Source organism: Indicator indicator, chromosome 13 (assembly GCF_027791375.1).
Source record: "Indicator indicator isolate 239-I01 chromosome 13, UM_Iind_1.1, whole genome shotgun sequence".
Classification (NCBI taxonomy): domain Eukaryota; kingdom Metazoa; phylum Chordata; class Aves; order Piciformes; family Indicatoridae; genus Indicator; species Indicator indicator.
In genome coordinates this window covers 13939548-13958264 of record NC_072022.1, presented here as the reverse complement: position 1 = coordinate 13958264, position 18717 = coordinate 13939548, and the positions used below count along the sequence as shown (strand labels likewise).

The window sequence follows — 18717 nt, the reverse complement described above, 5'->3', positions numbered from 1 at the left end:
GCCTACGGCCATACCACCCTGAGAACGCCCGATCTCGTCTGATCTCGGAAGCTAAGCAGGGTCGGGCCCGGTTAGTACTTGGATGGGAGACCGCCTGGGAATACCGGGTGCTGTAGGCCTTTTGCTTGGGCCCAGTGCAGGCGGGTTGGGCGGGGCAGGCTTCCACGTTTTGCATGGGGTTGAGCGTGGGGAATGGCGGAGGGGCAGGCGCGCGGTGTTGCTTGGTGGCGTTGGCGCTGTCGGTGGGGTGTAGGTGAGGCGTGGTGGCGTGTGGGTGCTGCGCGCGGGGTGCCGTTGAGTGCGGGTGCGGTGGTTTTGTGGAGTGTGTTGTTTGGGTGTGTGATCGTGCGTTGCAGGAGTGTCGTGAAGGGGCCGTTTGCGGTGTTGCGTTGTTCGTGGTTGGTGTGGGTTGGCGTGTCGGGTGAGGGGTGCTGGTTGTGCGTGGCCGTGGGGTGTTTGTGGGGGTTGCGCGTGTGGTGCGAGAGGGTTGTTTTGGCGCGCGCGTGGGTTGTGAGCGGAGGTGCAGGATGGTGTTTGCGGTGCGTGTGTGTGGGGCAAGTTGTGATGGCGCGTGTGGGGGAGGGAGGGCGTGAGTGGGGAGCGTGGTGTTGTGTTGCGTGTGGGTTTGGGTGGCTGGAGAGGGCTGTTGTGGGGAGGAGGGGTGCCTACGGCCATACCACCCTGAGAACGCCCGATCTCGTCTGATCTCGGAAGCTAAGCAGGGTCGGGCCCGGTTAGTACTTGGATGGGAGACCGCCTGGGAATACCGGGTGCTGTAGGCCTTTTGCTTGGGCCCAGTGCAGGCGGGTTGGGCGGGGCAGGCTTCCACGTTTTGCATGGGGTTGAGCGTGGGGAATGGCGGAGGGGCAGGCGCGCGGTGTTGCTTGGTGGCGTTGGCGCTGTCGGTGGGGTGTAGGTGAGGCGTGGTGGCGTGTGGGTGCTGCGCGCGGGGTGCCGTTGAGTGCGGGTGCGGTGGTTTTGTGGAGTGTGTTGTTAGGGTGTGTGATCGTGCATTGCAGGAGTGTCGTGAAGGGGCCGTTTGCGGTGTTGCGTTGTTCGTGGTTGGTGTGGGTTGGCGTGTCGGGTGAGGGGTGCTGGTTGTGCGTGGCCGTGGGGTGTTTGTGGGGGTTGCGCGTGTGGTGCGAGAGGGTTGTTTTGGCGCGCGCGTGGGTTGTGAGCGGAGGTGCAGGATGGTGTTTGCGGTGCGTGTGTGTGGGGCAAGTTGTGATGGCGCGTGTGGGGGAGGGAGGGCGTGAGTGGGGAGCGTGGTGTTGTGTTGCGTGTGGGTTTGGGTGGCTGGAGAGGGCTGTTGTGGGGAGGAGGGGTGCCTACGGCCATACCACCCTGAGAACGCCCGATCTCGTCTGATCTCGGAAGCTAAGCAGGGTCGGGCCCGGTTAGTACTTGGATGGGAGACCGCCTGGGAATACCGGGTGCTGTAGGCCTTTTGCTTGGGCCCAGTGCAGGCGGGTTGGGCGGGGCAGGCTTCCACGTTTTGCATGGGGTTGAGCGTGGGGAATGGCGGAGGGGCAGGCGCGCGGTGTTGCTTGGTGGCGTTGGCGCTGTCGGTGGGGTGTAGGTGAGGCGTGGTGGCGTGTGGGTGCTGCGCGCGGGGTGCCGTTGAGTGCGGGTGCGGTGGTTTTGTGGAGTGTGTTGTTAGGGTGTGTGATCGTGCGATTGCAGGAGTGTCGTGAAGGGGCCGTTTGCGGTGTTGCGTTGTTCGTGGTTGGTGTGGGTTGCCGTGTCGGGTGAGGGGTGCTGGTTGTGCGTGGCCGTGGGGTGTTTGTGGGGGTTGCGCGTGTGGTGCGAGAGGGTTGTTTTGGCGCGCGCGTGGGTTGTGAGCGGAGGTGCAGGATGGTGTTTGCGGTGCGTGTGTGTGGGGCAAGTTGTGATGGCGCGTGTGGGGGAGGGAGGGCGTGAGTGGGGAGCGTGGTGTTGTGTTGCGTGTGGGTTTGGGTGGCTCGAGAGGGCTGTTGTGGGGAGGAGGGGTGCCTACGGCCATACCACCCTGAGAACGCCCGATCTCGTCTGATCTCGGAAGCTAAGCAGGGTCGGGCCCGGTTAGTACTTGGATGGGAGACCGCCTGGGAATACCGGGTGCTGTAGGCCTTTTGCTTGGGCCCAGTGCAGGCGGGTTGGGCGGGGCAGGCTTCCACGTTTTGCATGGGGTTGAGCGTGGGGAATGGCGGAGGGGCAGGCGCGCGGTGTTGCTTGGTGGCGTTGGCGCTGTCGGTGGGGTGTAGGTGAGGCGTGGTGGCGTGTGGGTGCTGCGCGCGGGGTGCCGTTGAGTGCGGGTGCGGTGGTTTTGTGGAGTGTGTTGTTAGGGTGTGTGATCGTGCGTTGCAGGAGTGTCGTGAAGGGGCCGTTTGCGGTGTTGCGTTGTTCGTGGTTGGTGTGGGTTGGCGTGTCGGGTGAGGGGTGCTGGTTGTGCGTGGCCGTGGGGTGTTTGTGGGGGTTGCGCGTGTGGTGCGAGAGGGTTGTTTTGGCGCGCGCGTGGGTTGTGAGCGGAGGTGCAGGATGGTGTTTGCGGTGCGTGTGTGTGGGGCAAGTTGTGATGGCGCGTGTGGGGGAGGGAGGGCGTGAGTGGGGAGCGTGGTGTTGTGTTGCGTGTGGGTTTGGGTGGCTCGAGAGGGCTGTTGTGGGGAGGAGGGGTGCCTACGGCCATACCACCCTGAGAACGCCCGATCTCGTCTGATCTCGGAAGCTAAGCAGGGTCGGGCCCGGTTAGTACTTGGATGGGAGACCGCCTGGGAATACCGGGTGCTGTAGGCCTTTTGCTTGGGCCCAGTGCAGGCGGGTTGGGCGGGGCAGGCTTCCACGTTTTGCATGGGGTTGAGCGTGGGGAATGGCGGAGGGGCAGGCGCGCGGTGTTGCTTGGTGGCGTTGGCGCTGTCGGTGGGGTGTAGGTGAGGCGTGGTGGCGTGTGGGTGCTGCGCGCGGGGTGCCGTTGAGTGCGGGTGCGGTGGTTTTGTGGAGTGTGTTGTTAGGGTGTGTGATCGTGCGATTGCAGGAGTGTCGTGAAGGGGCCGTTTGCGGTGTTGCGTTGTTCGTGGTTGGTGTGGGTTGGCGTGTCGGGTGAGGGGTGCTGGTTGTGCGTGGCCGTGGGGTGTTTGTGGGGGTTGCGCGTGTGGTGCGAGAGGGTTGTTTTGGCGCGCGCGTGGGTTGTGAGCGGAGGTGCAGGATGGTGTTTGCGGTGCGTGTGTGTGGGGCAAGTTGTGATGGCGCGTGTGGGGGAGGGAGGGCGTGAGTGGGGAGCGTGGTGTTGTGTTGCGTGTGGGTTTGGGTGGCTCGAGAGGGCTGTTGTGGGGAGGAGGGGTGCCTACGGCCATACCACCCTGAGAACGCCCGATCTCGTCTGATCTCGGAAGCTAAGCAGGGTCGGGCCCGGTTAGTACTTGGATGGGAGACCGCCTGGGAATACCGGGTGCTGTAGGCCTTTTGCTTGGGCCCAGTGCAGGCGGGTTGGGCGGGGCAGGCTTCCACGTTTTGCATGGGGTTGAGCGTGGGGAATGGCGGAGGGGCAGGCGCGCGGTGTTGCTTGGTGGCGTTGGCGCTGTCGGTGGGGTGTAGGTGAGGCGTGGTGGCGTGTGGGTGCTGCGCGCGGGGTGCCGTTGAGTGCGGGTGCGGTGGTTTTGTGGAGTGTGTTGTTAGGGTGTGTGATCGTGCATTGCAGGAGTGTCGTGAAGGGGCCGTTTGCGGTGTTGCGTTGTTCGTGGTTGGTGTGGGTTGGCGTGTCGGGTGAGGGGTGCTGGTTGTGCGTGGCCGTGGGGTGTTTGTGGGGGTTGCGCGTGTGGTGCGAGAGGGTTGTTTTGGCGCGCGCGTGGGTTGTGAGCGGAGGTGCAGGATGGTGTTTGCGGTGCGTGTGTGTGGGGCAAGTTGTGATGGCGCGTGTGGGGGAGGGAGGGCGTGAGTGGGGAGCGTGGTGTTGTGTTGCGTGTGGGTTTGGGTGGCTCGAGAGGGCTGTTGTGGGGAGGAGGGGTGCCTACGGCCATACCACCCTGAGAACGCCCGATCTCGTCTGATCTCGGAAGCTAAGCAGGGTCGGGCCCGGTTAGTACTTGGATGGGAGACCGCCTGGGAATACCGGGTGCTGTAGGCCTTTTGCTTGGGCCCAGTGCAGGCGGGTTGGGCGGGGCAGGCTTCCACGTTTTGCATGGGGTTGAGCGTGGGGAATGGCGGAGGGGCAGGCGCGCGGTGTTGCTTGGTGGCGTTGGCGCTGTCGGTGGGGTGTAGGTGAGGCGTGGTGGCGTGTGGGTGCTGCGCGCGGGGTGCCGTTGAGTGCGGGTGCGGTGGTTTTGTGGAGTGTGTTGTTAGGGTGTGTGATCGTGGATTGCAGGAGTGTCGTGAAGGGGCCGTTTGCGGTGTTGCGTTGTTCGTGGTTGGTGTGGGTTGGCGTGTCGGGTGAGGGGTGCTGGTTGTGCGTGGCCGTGGGGTGTTTGTGGGGGTTGCGCGTGTGGTGCGAGAGGGTTGTTTTGGCGCGCGCGTGGGTTGTGAGCGGAGGTGCAGGATGGTGTTTGCGGTGCGTGTGTGTGGGGCAAGTTGTGATGGCGCGTGTGGGGGAGGGAGGGCGTGAGTGGGGAGCGTGGTGTTGTGTTGCGTGTGGGTTTGGGTGGCTCGAGAGGGCTGTTGTGGGGAGGAGGGGTGCCTACGGCCATACCACCCTGAGAACGCCCGATCTCGTCTGATCTCGGAAGCTAAGCAGGGTCGGGCCCGGTTAGTACTTGGATGGGAGACCGCCTGGGAATACCGGGTGCTGTAGGCCTTTTGCTTGGGCCCAGTGCAGGCGGGTTGGGCGGGGCAGGCTTCCACGTTTTGCATGGGGTTGAGCGTGGGGAATGGCGGAGGGGCAGGCGCGCGGTGTTGCTTGGTGGCGTTGGCGCTGTCGGTGGGGTGTAGGTGAGGCGTGGTGGCGTGTGGGTGCTGCGCGCGGGGTGCCGTTGAGTGCGGGTGCGGTGGTTTTGTGGAGTGTGTTGTTAGGGTGTGTGATCGTGCGATTGCAGGAGTGTCGTGAAGGGGCCGTTTGCGGTGTTGCGTTGTTCGTGGTTGGTGTGGGTTGGCGTGTCGGGTGAGGGGTGCTGGTTGTGCGTGGCCGTGGGGTGTTTGTGGGGGTTGCGCGTGTGGTGCGAGAGGGTTGTTTTGGCGCGCGCGTGGGTTGTGAGCGGAGGTGCAGGATGGTGTTTGCGGTGCGTGTGTGTGGGGCAAGTTGTGATGGCGCGTGTGGGGGAGGGAGGGCGTGAGTGGGGAGCGTGGTGTTGTGTTGCGTGTGGGTTTGGGTGGCTCGAGAGGGCTGTTGTGGGGAGGAGGGGTGCCTACGGCCATACCACCCTGAGAACGCCCGATCTCGTCTGATCTCGGAAGCTAAGCAGGGTCGGGCCCGGTTAGTACTTGGATGGGAGACCGCCTGGGAATACCGGGTGCTGTAGGCCTTTTGCTTGGGCCCAGTGCAGGCGGGTTGGGCGGGGCAGGCTTCCACGTTTTGCATGGGGTTGAGCGTGGGGAATGGCGGAGGGGCAGGCGCGCGGTGTTGCTTGGTGGCGTTGGCGCTGTCGGTGGGGTGTAGGTGAGGCGTGGTGGCGTGTGGGTGCTGCGCGCGGGGTGCCGTTGAGTGCGGGTGCGGTGGTTTTGTGGAGTGTGTTGTTAGGGTGTGTGATCGTGCGATTGCAGGAGTGTCGTGAAGGGGCCGTTTGCGGTGTTGCGTTGTTCGTGGTTGGTGTGGGTTGGCGTGTCGGGTGAGGGGTGCTGGTTGTGCGTGGCCGTGGGGTGTTTGTGGGGGTTGCGCGTGTGGTGCGAGAGGGTTGTTTTGGCGCGCGCGTGGGTTGTGAGCGGAGGTGCAGGATGGTGTTTGCGGTGCGTGTGTGTGGGGCAAGTTGTGATGGCGCGTGTGGGGGAGGGAGGGCGTGAGTGGGGAGCGTGGTGTTGTGTTGCGTGTGGGTTTGGGTGGCTCGAGAGGGCTGTTGTGGGGAGGAGGGGTGCCTACGGCCATACCACCCTGAGAACGCCCGATCTCGTCTGATCTCGGAAGCTAAGCAGGGTCGGGCCCGGTTAGTACTTGGATGGGAGACCGCCTGGGAATACCGGGTGCTGTAGGCCTTTTGCTTGGGCCCAGTGCAGGCGGGTTGGGCGGGGCAGGCTTCCACGTTTTGCATGGGGTTGAGCGTGGGGAATGGCGGAGGGGCAGGCGCGCGGTGTTGCTTGGTGGCGTTGGCGCTGTCGGTGGGGTGTAGGTGAGGCGTGGTGGCGTGTGGGTGCTGCGCGCGGGGTGCCGTTGAGTGCGGGTGCGGTGGTTTTGTGGAGTGTGTTGTTAGGGTGTGTGATCGTGCATTGCAGGAGTGTCGTGAAGGGGCCGTTTGCGGTGTTGCGTTGTTCGTGGTTGGTGTGGGTTGGCGTGTCGGGTGAGGGGTGCTGGTTGTGCGTGGCCGTGGGGTGTTTGTGGGGGTTGCGCGTGTGGTGCGAGAGGGTTGTTTTGGCGCGCGCGTGGGTTGTGAGCGGAGGTGCAGGATGGTGTTTGCGGTGCGTGTGTGTGGGGCAAGTTGTGATGGCGCGTGTGGGGGAGGGAGGGCGTGAGTGGGGAGCGTGGTGTTGTGTTGCGTGTGGGTTTGGGTGGCTCGAGAGGGCTGTTGTGGGGAGGAGGGGTGCCTACGGCCATACCACCCTGAGAACGCCCGATCTCGTCTGATCTCGGAAGCTAAGCAGGGTCGGGCCCGGTTAGTACTTGGATGGGAGACCGCCTGGGAATACCGGGTGCTGTAGGCCTTTTGCTTGGGCCCAGTGCAGGCGGGTTGGGCGGGGCAGGCTTCCACGTTTTGCATGGGGTTGAGCGTGGGGAATGGCGGAGGGGCAGGCGCGCGGTGTTGCTTGGTGGCGTTGGCGCTGTCGGTGGGGTGTAGGTGAGGCGTGGTGGCGTGTGGGTGCTGCGCGCGGGGTGCCGTTGAGTGCGGGTGCGGTGGTTTTGTGGAGTGTGTTGTTAGGGTGTGTGATCGTGCGATTGCAGGAGTGTCGTGAAGGGGCCGTTTGCGGTGTTGCGTTGTTCGTGGTTGGTGTGGGTTGGCGTGTCGGGTGAGGGGTGCTGGTTGTGCGTGGCCGTGGGGTGTTTGTGGGGGTTGCGCGTGTGGTGCGAGAGGGTTGTTTTGGCGCGCGCGTGGGTTGTGAGCGGAGGTGCAGGATGGTGTTTGCGGTGCGTGTGTGTGGGGCAAGTTGTGATGGCGCGTGTGGGGGAGGGAGGGCGTGAGTGGGGAGCGTGGTGTTGTGTTGCGTGTGGGTTTGGGTGGCTCGAGAGGGCTGTTGTGGGGAGGAGGGGTGCCTACGGCCATACCACCCTGAGAACGCCCGATCTCGTCTGATCTCGGAAGCTAAGCAGGGTCGGGCCCGGTTAGTACTTGGATGGGAGACCGCCTGGGAATACCGGGTGCTGTAGGCCTTTTGCTTGGGCCCAGTGCAGGCGGGTTGGGCGGGGCAGGCTTCCACGTTTTGCATGGGGTTGAGCGTGGGGAATGGCGGAGGGGCAGGCGCGCGGTGTTGCTTGGTGGCGTTGGCGCTGTCGGTGGGGTGTAGGTGAGGCGTGGTGGCGTGTGGGTGCTGCGCGCGGGGTGCCGTTGAGTGCGGGTGCGGTGGTTTTGTGGAGTGTGTTGTTAGGGTGTGTGATCGTGCATTGCAGGAGTGTCGTGAAGGGGCCGTTTGCGGTGTTGCGTTGTTCGTGGTTGGTGTGGGTTGGCGTGTCGGGTGAGGGGTGCTGGTTGTGCGTGGCCGTGGGGTGTTTGTGGGGGTTGCGCGTGTGGTGCGAGAGGGTTGTTTTGGCGCGCGCGTGGGTTGTGAGCGGAGGTGCAGGATGGTGTTTGCGGTGCGTGTGTGTGGGGCAAGTTGTGATGGCGCGTGTGGGGGAGGGAGGGCGTGAGTGGGGAGCGTGGTGTTGTGTTGCGTGTGGGTTTGGGTGGCTCGAGAGGGCTGTTGTGGGGAGGAGGGGTGCCTACGGCCATACCACCCTGAGAACGCCCGATCTCGTCTGATCTCGGAAGCTAAGCAGGGTCGGGCCCGGTTAGTACTTGGATGGGAGACCGCCTGGGAATACCGGGTGCTGTAGGCCTTTTGCTTGGGCCCAGTGCAGGCGGGTTGGGCGGGGCAGGCTTCCACGTTTTGCATGGGGTTGAGCGTGGGGAATGGCGGAGGGGCAGGCGCGCGGTGTTGCTTGGTGGCGTTGGCGCTGTCGGTGGGGTGTAGGTGAGGCGTGGTGGCGTGTGGGTGCTGCGCGCGGGGTGCCGTTGAGTGCGGGTGCGGTGGTTTTGTGGAGTGTGTTGTTAGGGTGTGTGATCGTGCATTGCAGGAGTGTCGTGAAGGGGCCGTTTGCGGTGTTGCGTTGTTCGTGGTTGGTGTGGGTTGGCGTGTCGGGTGAGGGGTGCTGGTTGTGCGTGGCCGTGGGGTGTTTGTGGGGGTTGCGCGTGTGGTGCGAGAGGGTTGTTTTGGCGCGCGCGTGGGTTGTGAGCGGAGGTGCAGGATGGTGTTTGCGGTGCGTGTGTGTGGGGCAAGTTGTGATGGCGCGTGTGGGGGAGGGAGGGCGTGAGTGGGGAGCGTGGTGTTGTGTTGCGTGTGGGTTTGGGTGGCTCGAGAGGGCTGTTGTGGGGAGGAGGGGTGCCTACGGCCATACCACCCTGAGAACGCCCGATCTCGTCTGATCTCGGAAGCTAAGCAGGGTCGGGCCCGGTTAGTACTTGGATGGGAGACCGCCTGGGAATACCGGGTGCTGTAGGCCTTTTGCTTGGGCCCAGTGCAGGCGGGTTGGGCGGGGCAGGCTTCCACGTTTTGCATGGGGTTGAGCGTGGGGAATGGCGGAGGGGCAGGCGCGCGGTGTTGCTTGGTGGCGTTGGCGCTGTCGGTGGGGTGTAGGTGAGGCGTGGTGGCGTGTGGGTGCTGCGCGCGGGGTGCCGTTGAGTGCGGGTGCGGTGGTTTTGTGGAGTGTGTTGTTAGGGTGTGTGATCGTGCGATTGCAGGAGTGTCGTGAAGGGGCCGTTTGCGGTGTTGCGTTGTTCGTGGTTGGTGTGGGTTGGCGTGTCGGGTGAGGGGTGCTGGTTGTGCGTGGCCGTGGGGTGTTTGTGGGGGTTGCGCGTGTGGTGCGAGAGGGTTGTTTTGGCGCGCGCGTGGGTTGTGAGCGGAGGTGCAGGATGGTGTTTGCGGTGCGTGTGTGTGGGGCAAGTTGTGATGGCGCGTGTGGGGGAGGGAGGGCGTGAGTGGGGAGCGTGGTGTTGTGTTGCGTGTGGGTTTGGGTGGCTCGAGAGGGCTGTTGTGGGGAGGAGGGGTGCCTACGGCCATACCACCCTGAGAACGCCCGATCTCGTCTGATCTCGGAAGCTAAGCAGGGTCGGGCCCGGTTAGTACTTGGATGGGAGACCGCCTGGGAATACCGGGTGCTGTAGGCCTTTTGCTTGGGCCCAGTGCAGGCGGGTTGGGCGGGGCAGGCTTCCACGTTTTGCATGGGGTTGAGCGTGGGGAATGGCGGAGGGGCAGGCGCGCGGTGTTGCTTGGTGGCGTTGGCGCTGTCGGTGGGGTGTAGGTGAGGCGTGGTGGCGTGTGGGTGCTGCGCGCGGGGTGCCGTTGAGTGCGGGTGCGGTGGTTTTGTGGAGTGTGTTGTTAGGGTGTGTGATCGTGCATTGCAGGAGTGTCGTGAAGGGGCCGTTTGCGGTGTTGCGTTGTTCGTGGTTGGTGTGGGTTGGCGTGTCGGGTGAGGGGTGCTGGTTGTGCGTGGCCGTGGGGTGTTTGTGGGGGTTGCGCGTGTGGTGCGAGAGGGTTGTTTTGGCGCGCGCGTGGGTTGTGAGCGGAGGTGCAGGATGGTGTTTGCGGTGCGTGTGTGTGGGGCAAGTTGTGATGGCGCGTGTGGGGGAGGGAGGGCGTGAGTGGGGAGCGTGGTGTTGTGTTGCGTGTGGGTTTGGGTGGCTCGAGAGGGCTGTTGTGGGGAGGAGGGGTGCCTACGGCCATACCACCCTGAGAACGCCCGATCTCGTCTGATCTCGGAAGCTAAGCAGGGTCGGGCCCGGTTAGTACTTGGATGGGAGACCGCCTGGGAATACCGGGTGCTGTAGGCCTTTTGCTTGGGCCCAGTGCAGGCGGGTTGGGCGGGGCAGGCTTCCACGTTTTGCATGGGGTTGAGCGTGGGGAATGGCGGAGGGGCAGGCGCGCGGTGTTGCTTGGTGGCGTTGGCGCTGTCGGTGGGGTGTAGGTGAGGCGTGGTGGCGTGTGGGTGCTGCGCGCGGGGTGCCGTTGAGTGCGGGTGCGGTGGTTTTGTGGAGTGTGTTGTTAGGGTGTGTGATCGTGCGATTGCAGGAGTGTCGTGAAGGGGCCGTTTGCGGTGTTGCGTTGTTCGTGGTTGGTGTGGGTTGGCGTGTCGGGTGAGGGGTGCTGGTTGTGCGTGGCCGTGGGGTGTTTGTGGGGGTTGCGCGTGTGGTGCGAGAGGGTTGTTTTGGCGCGCGCGTGGGTTGTGAGCGGAGGTGCAGGATGGTGTTTGCGGTGCGTGTGTGTGGGGCAAGTTGTGATGGCGCGTGTGGGGGAGGGAGGGCGTGAGTGGGGAGCGTGGTGTTGTGTTGCGTGTGGGTTTGGGTGGCTCGAGAGGGCTGTTGTGGGGAGGAGGGGTGCCTACGGCCATACCACCCTGAGAACGCCCGATCTCGTCTGATCTCGGAAGCTAAGCAGGGTCGGGCCCGGTTAGTACTTGGATGGGAGACCGCCTGGGAATACCGGGTGCTGTAGGCCTTTTGCTTGGGCCCAGTGCAGGCGGGTTGGGCGGGGCAGGCTTCCACGTTTTGCATGGGGTTGAGCGTGGGGAATGGCGGAGGGGCAGGCGCGCGGTGTTGCTTGGTGGCGTTGGCGCTGTCGGTGGGGTGTAGGTGAGGCGTGGTGGCGTGTGGGTGCTGCGCGCGGGGTGCCGTTGAGTGCGGGTGCGGTGGTTTTGTGGAGTGTGTTGTTAGGGTGTGTGATCGTGCATTGCAGGAGTGTCGTGAAGGGGCCGTTTGCGGTGTTGCGTTGTTCGTGGTTGGTGTGGGTTGGCGTGTCGGGTGAGGGGTGCTGGTTGTGCGTGGCCGTGGGGTGTTTGTGGGGGTTGCGCGTGTGGTGCGAGAGGGTTGTTTTGGCGCGCGCGTGGGTTGTGAGCGGAGGTGCAGGATGGTGTTTGCGGTGCGTGTGTGTGGGGCAAGTTGTGATGGCGCGTGTGGGGGAGGGAGGGCGTGAGTGGGGAGCGTGGTGTTGTGTTGCGTGTGGGTTTGGGTGGCTCGAGAGGGCTGTTGTGGGGAGGAGGGGTGCCTACGGCCATACCACCCTGAGAACGCCCGATCTCGTCTGATCTCGGAAGCTAAGCAGGGTCGGGCCCGGTTAGTACTTGGATGGGAGACCGCCTGGGAATACCGGGTGCTGTAGGCCTTTTGCTTGGGCCCAGTGCAGGCGGGTTGGGCGGGGCAGGCTTCCACGTTTTGCATGGGGTTGAGCGTGGGGAATGGCGGAGGGGCAGGCGCGCGGTGTTGCTTGGTGGCGTTGGCGCTGTCGGTGGGGTGTAGGTGAGGCGTGGTGGCGTGTGGGTGCTGCGCGCGGGGTGCCGTTGAGTGCGGGTGCGGTGGTTTTGTGGAGTGTGTTGTTAGGGTGTGTGATCGTGCGATTGCAGGAGTGTCGTGAAGGGGCCGTTTGCGGTGTTGCGTTGTTCGTGGTTGGTGTGGGTTGGCGTGTCGGGTGAGGGGTGCTGGTTGTGCGTGGCCGTGGGGTGTTTGTGGGGGTTGCGCGTGTGGTGCGAGAGGGTTGTTTTGGCGCGCGCGTGGGTTGTGAGCGGAGGTGCAGGATGGTGTTTGCGGTGCGTGTGTGTGGGGCAAGTTGTGATGGCGCGTGTGGGGGAGGGAGGGCGTGAGTGGGGAGCGTGGTGTTGTGTTGCGTGTGGGTTTGGGTGGCTCGAGAGGGCTGTTGTGGGGAGGAGGGGTGCCTACGGCCATACCACCCTGAGAACGCCCGATCTCGTCTGATCTCGGAAGCTAAGCAGGGTCGGGCCCGGTTAGTACTTGGATGGGAGACCGCCTGGGAATACCGGGTGCTGTAGGCCTTTTGCTTGGGCCCAGTGCAGGCGGGTTGGGCGGGGCAGGCTTCCACGTTTTGCATGGGGTTGAGCGTGGGGAATGGCGGAGGGGCAGGCGCGCGGTGTTGCTTGGTGGCGTTGGCGCTGTCGGTGGGGTGTAGGTGAGGCGTGGTGGCGTGTGGGTGCTGCGCGCGGGGTGCCGTTGAGTGCGGGTGCGGTGGTTTTGTGGAGTGTGTTGTTAGGGTGTGTGATCGTGCATTGCAGGAGTGTCGTGAAGGGGCCGTTTGCGGTGTTGCGTTGTTCGTGGTTGGTGTGGGTTGGCGTGTCGGGTGAGGGGTGCTGGTTGTGCGTGGCCGTGGGGTGTTTGTGGGGGTTGCGCGTGTGGTGCGAGAGGGTTGTTTTGGCGCGCGCGTGGGTTGTGAGCGGAGGTGCAGGATGGTGTTTGCGGTGCGTGTGTGTGGGGCAAGTTGTGATGGCGCGTGTGGGGGAGGGAGGGCGTGAGTGGGGAGCGTGGTGTTGTGTTGCGTGTGGGTTTGGGTGGCTCGAGAGGGCTGTTGTGGGGAGGAGGGGTGCCTACGGCCATACCACCCTGAGAACGCCCGATCTCGTCTGATCTCGGAAGCTAAGCAGGGTCGGGCCCGGTTAGTACTTGGATGGGAGACCGCCTGGGAATACCGGGTGCTGTAGGCCTTTTGCTTGGGCCCAGTGCAGGCGGGTTGGGCGGGGCAGGCTTCCACGTTTTGCATGGGGTTGAGCGTGGGGAATGGCGGAGGGGCAGGCGCGCGGTGTTGCTTGGTGGCGTTGGCGCTGTCGGTGGGGTGTAGGTGAGGCGTGGTGGCGTGTGGGTGCTGCGCGCGGGGTGCCGTTGAGTGCGGGTGCGGTGGTTTTGTGGAGTGTGTTGTTAGGGTGTGTGATCGTGCATTGCAGGAGTGTCGTGAAGGGGCCGTTTGCGGTGTTGCGTTGTTCGTGGTTGGTGTGGGTTGGCGTGTCGGGTGAGGGGTGCTGGTTGTGCGTGGCCGTGGGGTGTTTGTGGGGGTTGCGCGTGTGGTGCGAGAGGGTTGTTTTGGCGCGCGCGTGGGTTGTGAGCGGAGGTGCAGGATGGTGTTTGCGGTGCGTGTGTGTGGGGCAAGTTGTGATGGCGCGTGTGGGGGAGGGAGGGCGTGAGTGGGGAGCGTGGTGTTGTGTTGCGTGTGGGTTTGGGTGGCTCGAGAGGGCTGTTGTGGGGAGGAGGGGTGCCTACGGCCATACCACCCTGAGAACGCCCGATCTCGTCTGATCTCGGAAGCTAAGCAGGGTCGGGCCCGGTTAGTACTTGGATGGGAGACCGCCTGGGAATACCGGGTGCTGTAGGCCTTTTGCTTGGGCCCAGTGCAGGCGGGTTGGGCGGGGCAGGCTTCCACGTTTTGCATGGGGTTGAGCGTGGGGAATGGCGGAGGGGCAGGCGCGCGGTGTTGCTTGGTGGCGTTGGCGCTGTCGGTGGGGTGTAGGTGAGGCGTGGTGGCGTGTGGGTGCTGCGCGCGGGGTGCCGTTGAGTGCGGGTGCGGTGGTTTTGTGGAGTGTGTTGTTAGGGTGTGTGATCGTGCATTGCAGGAGTGTCGTGAAGGGGCCGTTTGCGGTGTTGCGTTGTTCGTGGTTGGTGTGGGTTGGCGTGTCGGGTGAGGGGTGCTGGTTGTGCGTGGCCGTGGGGTGTTTGTGGGGGTTGCGCGTGTGGTGCGAGAGGGTTGTTTTGGCGCGCGCGTGGGTTGTGAGCGGAGGTGCAGGATGGTGTTTGCGGTGCGTGTGTGTGGGGCAAGTTGTGATGGCGCGTGTGGGGGAGGGAGGGCGTGAGTGGGGAGCGTGGTGTTGTGTTGCGTGTGGGTTTGGGTGGCTCGAGAGGGCTGTTGTGGGGAGGAGGGGTGCCTACGGCCATACCACCCTGAGAACGCCCGATCTCGTCTGATCTCGGAAGCTAAGCAGGGTCGGGCCCGGTTAGTACTTGGATGGGAGACCGCCTGGGAATACCGGGTGCTGTAGGCCTTTTGCTTGGGCCCAGTGCAGGCGGGTTGGGCGGGGCAGGCTTCCACGTTTTGCATGGGGTTGAGCGTGGGGAATGGCGGAGGGGCAGGCGCGCGGTGTTGCTTGGTGGCGTTGGCGCTGTCGGTGGGGTGTAGGTGAGGCGTGGTGGCGTGTGGGTGCTGCGCGCGGGGTGGCGTTGAGTGCGGGTGCGGTGGTTTTGTGGAGTGTGTTGTTAGGGTGTGTGATCGTGCGATTGCAGGAGTGTCGTGAAGGGGCCGTTTGCGGTGTTGCGTTGTTCGTGGTTGGTGTGGGTTGGCGTGTCGGGTGAGGGGTGCTGGTTGTGCGTGGCCGTGGGGTGTTTGTGGGGGTTGCGCGTGTGGTGCGAGAGGGTTGTTTTGGCGCGCGCGTGGGTTGTGAGCGGAGGTGCAGGATGGTGTTTGCGGTGCGTGTGTGTGGGGCAAGTTGTGATGGCGCGTGTGGGGGAGGGAGGGCGTGAGTGGGGAGCGTGGTGTTGTGTTGCGTGTGGGTTTGGGTGGCTCGAGAGGGCTGTTGTGGGGAGGAGGGGTGCCTACGGCCATACCACCCTGAGAACGCCCGATCTCGTCTGATCTCGGAAGCTAAGCAGGGTCGGGCCCGGTTAGTACTTGGATGGGAGACCGCCTGGGAATACCGGGTGCTGTAGGCCTTTTGCTTGGGCCCAGTGCAGGCGGGTTGGGCGGGGCAGGCTTCCACGTTTTGCATGGGGTTGAGCGTGGGGAATGGCGGAGGGGCAGGCGCGCGGTGTTGCTTGGTGGCGTTGGCGCTGTCGGTGGGGTGTAGGTGAGGCGTGGTGGCGTGTGGGTGCTGCGCGCGGGGTGCCGTTGAGTGCGGGTGCGGTGGTTTTGTGGAGTGTGTTGTTAGGGTGTGTGATCGTGCATTGCAGGAGTGTCGTGAAGGGGCCGTTTGCGGTGTTGCGTTGTTCGTGGTTGGTGTGGGTTGGCGTGTCGGGTGAGGGGTGCTGGTTGTGCGTGGCCGTGGGGTGTTTGTGGGGGTTGCGCGTGTGGTGCGAGAGGGTTGTTTTGGCGCGCGCGTGGGTTGTGAGCGGAGGTGCAGGATGGTGTTTGCGGTGCGTGTGTGTGGGGCAAGTTGTGATGGCGCGTGTGGGGGAGGGAGGGCGTGAGTGGGGAGCGTGGTGTTGTGTTGCGTGTGGGTTTGGGTGGCTCGAGAGGGCTGTTGTGGGGAGGAGGGGTGCCTACGGCCATACCACCCTGAGAACGCCCGATCTCGTCTGATCTCGGAAGCTAAGCAGGGTCGGGCCCGGTTAGTACTTGGATGGGAGACCGCCTGGGAATACCGGGTGCTGTAGGCCTTTTGCTTGGGCCCAGTGCAGGCGGGTTGGGCGGGGCAGGCTTCCACGTTTTGCATGGGGTTGAGCGTGGGGAATGGCGGAGGGGCAGGCGCGCGGTGTTGCTTGGTGGCGTTGGCGCTGTCGGTGGGGTGTAGGTGAGGCGTGGTGGCGTGTGGGTGCTGCGCGCGGGGTGGCGTTGAGTGCGGGTGCGGTGGTTTTGTGGAGTGTGTTGTTAGGGTGTGTGATCGTGCATTGCAGGAGTGTCGTGAAGGGGCCGTTTGCGGTGTTGCGTTGTTCGTGGTTGGTGTGGGTTGGCGTGTCGGGTGAGGGGTGCTGGTTGTGCGTGGCCGTGGGGTGTTTGTGGGGGTTGCGCGTGTGGTGCGAGAGGGTTGTTTTGGCGCGCGCGTGGGTTGTGAGCGGAGGTGCAGGATGGTGTTTGCGGTGCGTGTGTGTGGGGCAAGTTGTGATGGCGCGTGTGGGGGAGGGAGGGCGTGAGTGGGGAGCGTGGTGTTGTGTTGCGTGTGGGTTTGGGTGGCTCGAGAGGGCTGTTGTGGGGAGGAGGGGTGCCTACGGCCATACCACCCTGAGAACGCCCGATCTCGTCTGATCTCGGAAGCTAAGCAGGGTCGGGCCCGGTTAGTACTTGGATGGGAGACCGCCTGGGAATACCGGGTGCTGTAGGCCTTTTGCTTGGGCCCAGTGCAGGCGGGTTGGGCGGGGCAGGCTTCCACGTTTTGCATGGGGTTGAGCGTGGGGAATGGCGGAGGGGCAGGCGCGCGGTGTTGCTTGGTGGCGTTGGCGCTGTCGGTGGGGTGTAGGTGAGGCGTGGTGGCGTGTGGGTGCTGCGCGCGGGGTGCCGTTGAGTGCGGGTGCGGTGGTTTTGTGGAGTGTGTTGTTAGGGTGTGTGATCGTGCATTGCAGGAGTGTCGTGAAGGGGCCGTTTGCGGTGTTGCGTTGTTCGTGGTTGGTGTGGGTTGGCGTGTCGGGTGAGGGGTGCTGGTTGTGCGTGGCCGTGGGGTGTTTGTGGGGGTTGCGCGTGTGGTGCGAGAGGGTTGTTTTGGCGCGCGCGTGGGTTGTGAGCGGAGGTGCAGGATGGTGTTTGCGGTGCGTGTGTGTGGGGCAAGTTGTGATGGCGCGTGTGGGGGAGGGAGGGCGTGAGTGGGGAGCGTGGTGTTGTGTTGCGTGTGGGTTTGGGTGGCTCGAGAGGGCTGTTGTGGGGAGGAGGGGTGCCTACGGCCATACCACCCTGAGAACGCCCGATCTCGTCTGATCTCGGAAGCTAAGCAGGGTCGGGCCCGGTTAGTACTTGGATGGGAGACCGCCTGGGAATACCGGGTGCTGTAGGCCTTTTGCTTGGGCCCAGTGCAGGCGGGTTGGGCGGGGCAGGCTTCCACGTTTTGCATGGGGTTGAGCGTGGGGAATGGCGGAGGGGCAGGCGCGCGGTGTTGCTTGGTGGCATTGGCGCTATCGGTGGGGTGTAGGTGAGGCGTGGTGGCGTGTGGGTGCTGCGCGCGGGGTGGCGTTGAGTGCGGGTGCGGTGGTTTTGTGGAGTGTGTTGTTAGGGTGTGTGATCGTGCATTGCAGGAGTGTCGTGAAGGGGCCGTTTGCGGTGTTGCGTTGTTCGTGGTTGGTGTGGGTTGGCGTGTCGGGTGAGGGGTGCTGGTTGTGCGTGGCCGTGGGGTGTTTGTGGGGGTTGCGCGTGTGGTGCGAGAGGGTTGTTTTGGCGCGCGCGTGGGTTGTGAGCGGAGGTGCAGGATGGTGTTTGCGGTGCGTGTGTGTGGGGCAAGTTGTGATGGCGCGTGTGGGGGAGGGAGGGCGTGAGTGGGGAGCGTGGTGTTGTGTTGCGTGTGGGTTTGGGTGGCTCGAGAGGGCTGTTGTGGGGAGGAGGGGTGCCTACGGCCATACCACCCTGAGAACGCCCGATCTCGTCTGATCTCGGAAGCTAAGCAGGGTCGGGCCCGGTTAGTACTTGGATGGGAGACCGCCTGGGAATACCGGGTGCTGTAGGCCTTTTGCTTGGGCCCAGTGCAGGCGGGTTGGGCGGGGCAGGCTTCCACGTTTTGCATGGGGTTGAGCGTGGGGAATGGCGGAGGGGCAGGCGCGCGGTGTTGCTTGGTGGCGTTGGCGCTGTCGGTGGGGTGTAGGTGAGGCGTGGTGGCGTGTGGGTGCTGCGCGCGGGGTGCCGTTGAGTGCGGGTGCGGTGGTTTTGTGGAGTGTGTTGTTAGGGTGTGTGATCGTGCATTGCAGGAGTGTCGTGAAGGGGCCGTTTGCGGTGTTGCGTTGTTCGTGGTTGGTGTGGGTTGGCGTGTCGGGTGAGGGGTGCTGGTTGTGCGTGGCCGTGGGGTGTTTGTGGGGGTTGCGCGTGTGGTGCGAGAGGGTTGTTTTGGCGCGCGCGTGGGTTGTGAGCGGAGGTGCAGGATGGTGTTTGCGGTGCGTGTGTGTGGGGCAAGTTGTGATGGCGCGTGTGGGGGAGGGAGGGCGTGAGTGGGGAGCGTGGTGTTGTGTTGCGTGTGGGTTTGGGTGGCTCGAGAGGGCTGTTGTGGGGAGGAGGGGTGCCTACGGCCATACCACCCTGAGAACGCCCGATCTCGTCTGATCTCGGAAGCTAAGCAGGGTCGGGCCCGGTTAGTACTTGGATGGGAGACCGCCTGGGAATACCGGGTGCTGTAGGCCTTTTGCTTGGGCCCAGTGCAGGCGGGTTGGGCGGGGCAGGCTTCCACGTTTTGCATGGGGTTGAGCGTGGGGAATGGCGGAGGGGCAGGCGCGCGGTGTTGCTTGGTGGCGTTGGCGCTGTCGGTGGGGTGTAGGTGAGGCGTGGTGGCGTGTGGGTGCTGCGCGCGGGGTGCCGTTGAGTGCGGGTGCGGTGGTTTTGTGGAGTGTGTTGTTAGGGTGTGTGATCGTGCATTGCAGGAGTGTCGTGAAGGGGCCGTTTGCGGTGTTGCGTTGTTCGTGGTTGGTGTGGGTTGGCGTGTCGGGTGAGGGGTGCTGGTTGTGCGTGGCCGTGGGGTGTTTGTGGGGGTTGCGCGTGTGGTGCGAGAGGGTTGTTTTGGCGCGCGCGTGGGTTGTGAGCGGAGGTGCAGGATGGTGTTTGCGGTGCGTGTGTGTGGGGCAAGTTGTGATGGCGCGTGTGGGGGAGGGAGGGCGTGAGTGGGGAGCGTGGTGTTGTGTTGCGTGTGGGTTTGGGTGGCTCGAGAGGGCTGTTGTGGGGAGGAGGGGTGCCTACGGCCATACCACCCTGAGAACGCCCGATCTCGTCTGATCTCGGAAGCTAAGCAGGGTCGGGCCCGGTTAGTACTTGGATGGGAGACCGCCTGGGAATACCGGGTGCTGTAGGCCTTTTGCTTGGGCCCAGTGCAGGCGG

At 64.4% G+C, this 18717-nt stretch overlaps 29 non-coding genes across 29 annotated transcripts; all 29 read left to right on the top strand.

Moving 5' to 3' along the window:
* Positions 1–119, top strand: LOC128970986 (5S ribosomal RNA). Its single transcript, XR_008489220.1, has one exon. It is a non-coding gene; the product is annotated as a 5S ribosomal RNA (ribosomal RNA).
* A 544-nt stretch (positions 120–663) lies between these two features.
* Positions 664–782, top strand: LOC128970985 (5S ribosomal RNA). Its single transcript, XR_008489219.1, has one exon. It is a non-coding gene; the product is annotated as a 5S ribosomal RNA (ribosomal RNA).
* Positions 783–1326: 544 nt separating this feature from the next.
* On the top strand, positions 1327–1445 carry LOC128970984 (5S ribosomal RNA). Its single transcript, XR_008489218.1, has one exon. It is a non-coding gene; the product is annotated as a 5S ribosomal RNA (ribosomal RNA).
* A 545-nt stretch (positions 1446–1990) lies between these two features.
* Positions 1991–2109, top strand: LOC128970983 (5S ribosomal RNA). The gene has a single exon (XR_008489217.1). It is a non-coding gene; the product is annotated as a 5S ribosomal RNA (ribosomal RNA).
* Positions 2110–2653: 544 nt separating this feature from the next.
* LOC128970981 (5S ribosomal RNA) lies at positions 2654–2772 on the top strand. The gene has a single exon (XR_008489215.1). It is a non-coding gene; the product is annotated as a 5S ribosomal RNA (ribosomal RNA).
* Positions 2773–3317: 545 nt separating this feature from the next.
* On the top strand, positions 3318–3436 carry LOC128970980 (5S ribosomal RNA). The gene has a single exon (XR_008489214.1). It is a non-coding gene; the product is annotated as a 5S ribosomal RNA (ribosomal RNA).
* Positions 3437–3980: 544 nt separating this feature from the next.
* Positions 3981–4099, top strand: LOC128970979 (5S ribosomal RNA). The gene has a single exon (XR_008489213.1). It is a non-coding gene; the product is annotated as a 5S ribosomal RNA (ribosomal RNA).
* A 544-nt stretch (positions 4100–4643) lies between these two features.
* Positions 4644–4762, top strand: LOC128970978 (5S ribosomal RNA). Its single transcript, XR_008489212.1, has one exon. It is a non-coding gene; the product is annotated as a 5S ribosomal RNA (ribosomal RNA).
* A 545-nt stretch (positions 4763–5307) lies between these two features.
* On the top strand, positions 5308–5426 carry LOC128970977 (5S ribosomal RNA). Its single transcript, XR_008489211.1, has one exon. It is a non-coding gene; the product is annotated as a 5S ribosomal RNA (ribosomal RNA).
* A 545-nt stretch (positions 5427–5971) lies between these two features.
* On the top strand, positions 5972–6090 carry LOC128970976 (5S ribosomal RNA). The gene has a single exon (XR_008489210.1). It is a non-coding gene; the product is annotated as a 5S ribosomal RNA (ribosomal RNA).
* Positions 6091–6634: 544 nt separating this feature from the next.
* LOC128970975 (5S ribosomal RNA) lies at positions 6635–6753 on the top strand. Its single transcript, XR_008489209.1, has one exon. It is a non-coding gene; the product is annotated as a 5S ribosomal RNA (ribosomal RNA).
* A 545-nt stretch (positions 6754–7298) lies between these two features.
* On the top strand, positions 7299–7417 carry LOC128970974 (5S ribosomal RNA). Its single transcript, XR_008489208.1, has one exon. It is a non-coding gene; the product is annotated as a 5S ribosomal RNA (ribosomal RNA).
* A 544-nt stretch (positions 7418–7961) lies between these two features.
* Positions 7962–8080, top strand: LOC128970973 (5S ribosomal RNA). Its single transcript, XR_008489207.1, has one exon. It is a non-coding gene; the product is annotated as a 5S ribosomal RNA (ribosomal RNA).
* A 544-nt stretch (positions 8081–8624) lies between these two features.
* LOC128970971 (5S ribosomal RNA) lies at positions 8625–8743 on the top strand. Its single transcript, XR_008489206.1, has one exon. It is a non-coding gene; the product is annotated as a 5S ribosomal RNA (ribosomal RNA).
* A 545-nt stretch (positions 8744–9288) lies between these two features.
* LOC128970969 (5S ribosomal RNA) lies at positions 9289–9407 on the top strand. The gene has a single exon (XR_008489204.1). It is a non-coding gene; the product is annotated as a 5S ribosomal RNA (ribosomal RNA).
* Positions 9408–9951: 544 nt separating this feature from the next.
* On the top strand, positions 9952–10070 carry LOC128970968 (5S ribosomal RNA). Its single transcript, XR_008489203.1, has one exon. It is a non-coding gene; the product is annotated as a 5S ribosomal RNA (ribosomal RNA).
* Positions 10071–10615: 545 nt separating this feature from the next.
* Positions 10616–10734, top strand: LOC128970967 (5S ribosomal RNA). The gene has a single exon (XR_008489202.1). It is a non-coding gene; the product is annotated as a 5S ribosomal RNA (ribosomal RNA).
* A 544-nt stretch (positions 10735–11278) lies between these two features.
* LOC128970966 (5S ribosomal RNA) lies at positions 11279–11397 on the top strand. The gene has a single exon (XR_008489201.1). It is a non-coding gene; the product is annotated as a 5S ribosomal RNA (ribosomal RNA).
* Positions 11398–11942: 545 nt separating this feature from the next.
* Positions 11943–12061, top strand: LOC128970965 (5S ribosomal RNA). Its single transcript, XR_008489200.1, has one exon. It is a non-coding gene; the product is annotated as a 5S ribosomal RNA (ribosomal RNA).
* Positions 12062–12605: 544 nt separating this feature from the next.
* Positions 12606–12724, top strand: LOC128970964 (5S ribosomal RNA). The gene has a single exon (XR_008489199.1). It is a non-coding gene; the product is annotated as a 5S ribosomal RNA (ribosomal RNA).
* Positions 12725–13268: 544 nt separating this feature from the next.
* LOC128970963 (5S ribosomal RNA) lies at positions 13269–13387 on the top strand. Its single transcript, XR_008489198.1, has one exon. It is a non-coding gene; the product is annotated as a 5S ribosomal RNA (ribosomal RNA).
* A 544-nt stretch (positions 13388–13931) lies between these two features.
* LOC128970962 (5S ribosomal RNA) lies at positions 13932–14050 on the top strand. The gene has a single exon (XR_008489197.1). It is a non-coding gene; the product is annotated as a 5S ribosomal RNA (ribosomal RNA).
* A 545-nt stretch (positions 14051–14595) lies between these two features.
* Positions 14596–14714, top strand: LOC128970961 (5S ribosomal RNA). The gene has a single exon (XR_008489196.1). It is a non-coding gene; the product is annotated as a 5S ribosomal RNA (ribosomal RNA).
* Positions 14715–15258: 544 nt separating this feature from the next.
* On the top strand, positions 15259–15377 carry LOC128970960 (5S ribosomal RNA). The gene has a single exon (XR_008489195.1). It is a non-coding gene; the product is annotated as a 5S ribosomal RNA (ribosomal RNA).
* Positions 15378–15921: 544 nt separating this feature from the next.
* On the top strand, positions 15922–16040 carry LOC128971003 (5S ribosomal RNA). The gene has a single exon (XR_008489236.1). It is a non-coding gene; the product is annotated as a 5S ribosomal RNA (ribosomal RNA).
* Positions 16041–16584: 544 nt separating this feature from the next.
* Positions 16585–16703, top strand: LOC128970993 (5S ribosomal RNA). The gene has a single exon (XR_008489227.1). It is a non-coding gene; the product is annotated as a 5S ribosomal RNA (ribosomal RNA).
* Positions 16704–17247: 544 nt separating this feature from the next.
* Positions 17248–17366, top strand: LOC128970982 (5S ribosomal RNA). Its single transcript, XR_008489216.1, has one exon. It is a non-coding gene; the product is annotated as a 5S ribosomal RNA (ribosomal RNA).
* Positions 17367–17910: 544 nt separating this feature from the next.
* Positions 17911–18029, top strand: LOC128970970 (5S ribosomal RNA). Its single transcript, XR_008489205.1, has one exon. It is a non-coding gene; the product is annotated as a 5S ribosomal RNA (ribosomal RNA).
* A 544-nt stretch (positions 18030–18573) lies between these two features.
* LOC128970959 (5S ribosomal RNA) lies at positions 18574–18692 on the top strand. The gene has a single exon (XR_008489194.1). It is a non-coding gene; the product is annotated as a 5S ribosomal RNA (ribosomal RNA).
* The last annotated feature ends 25 nt before the right edge of the window (positions 18693–18717 follow it).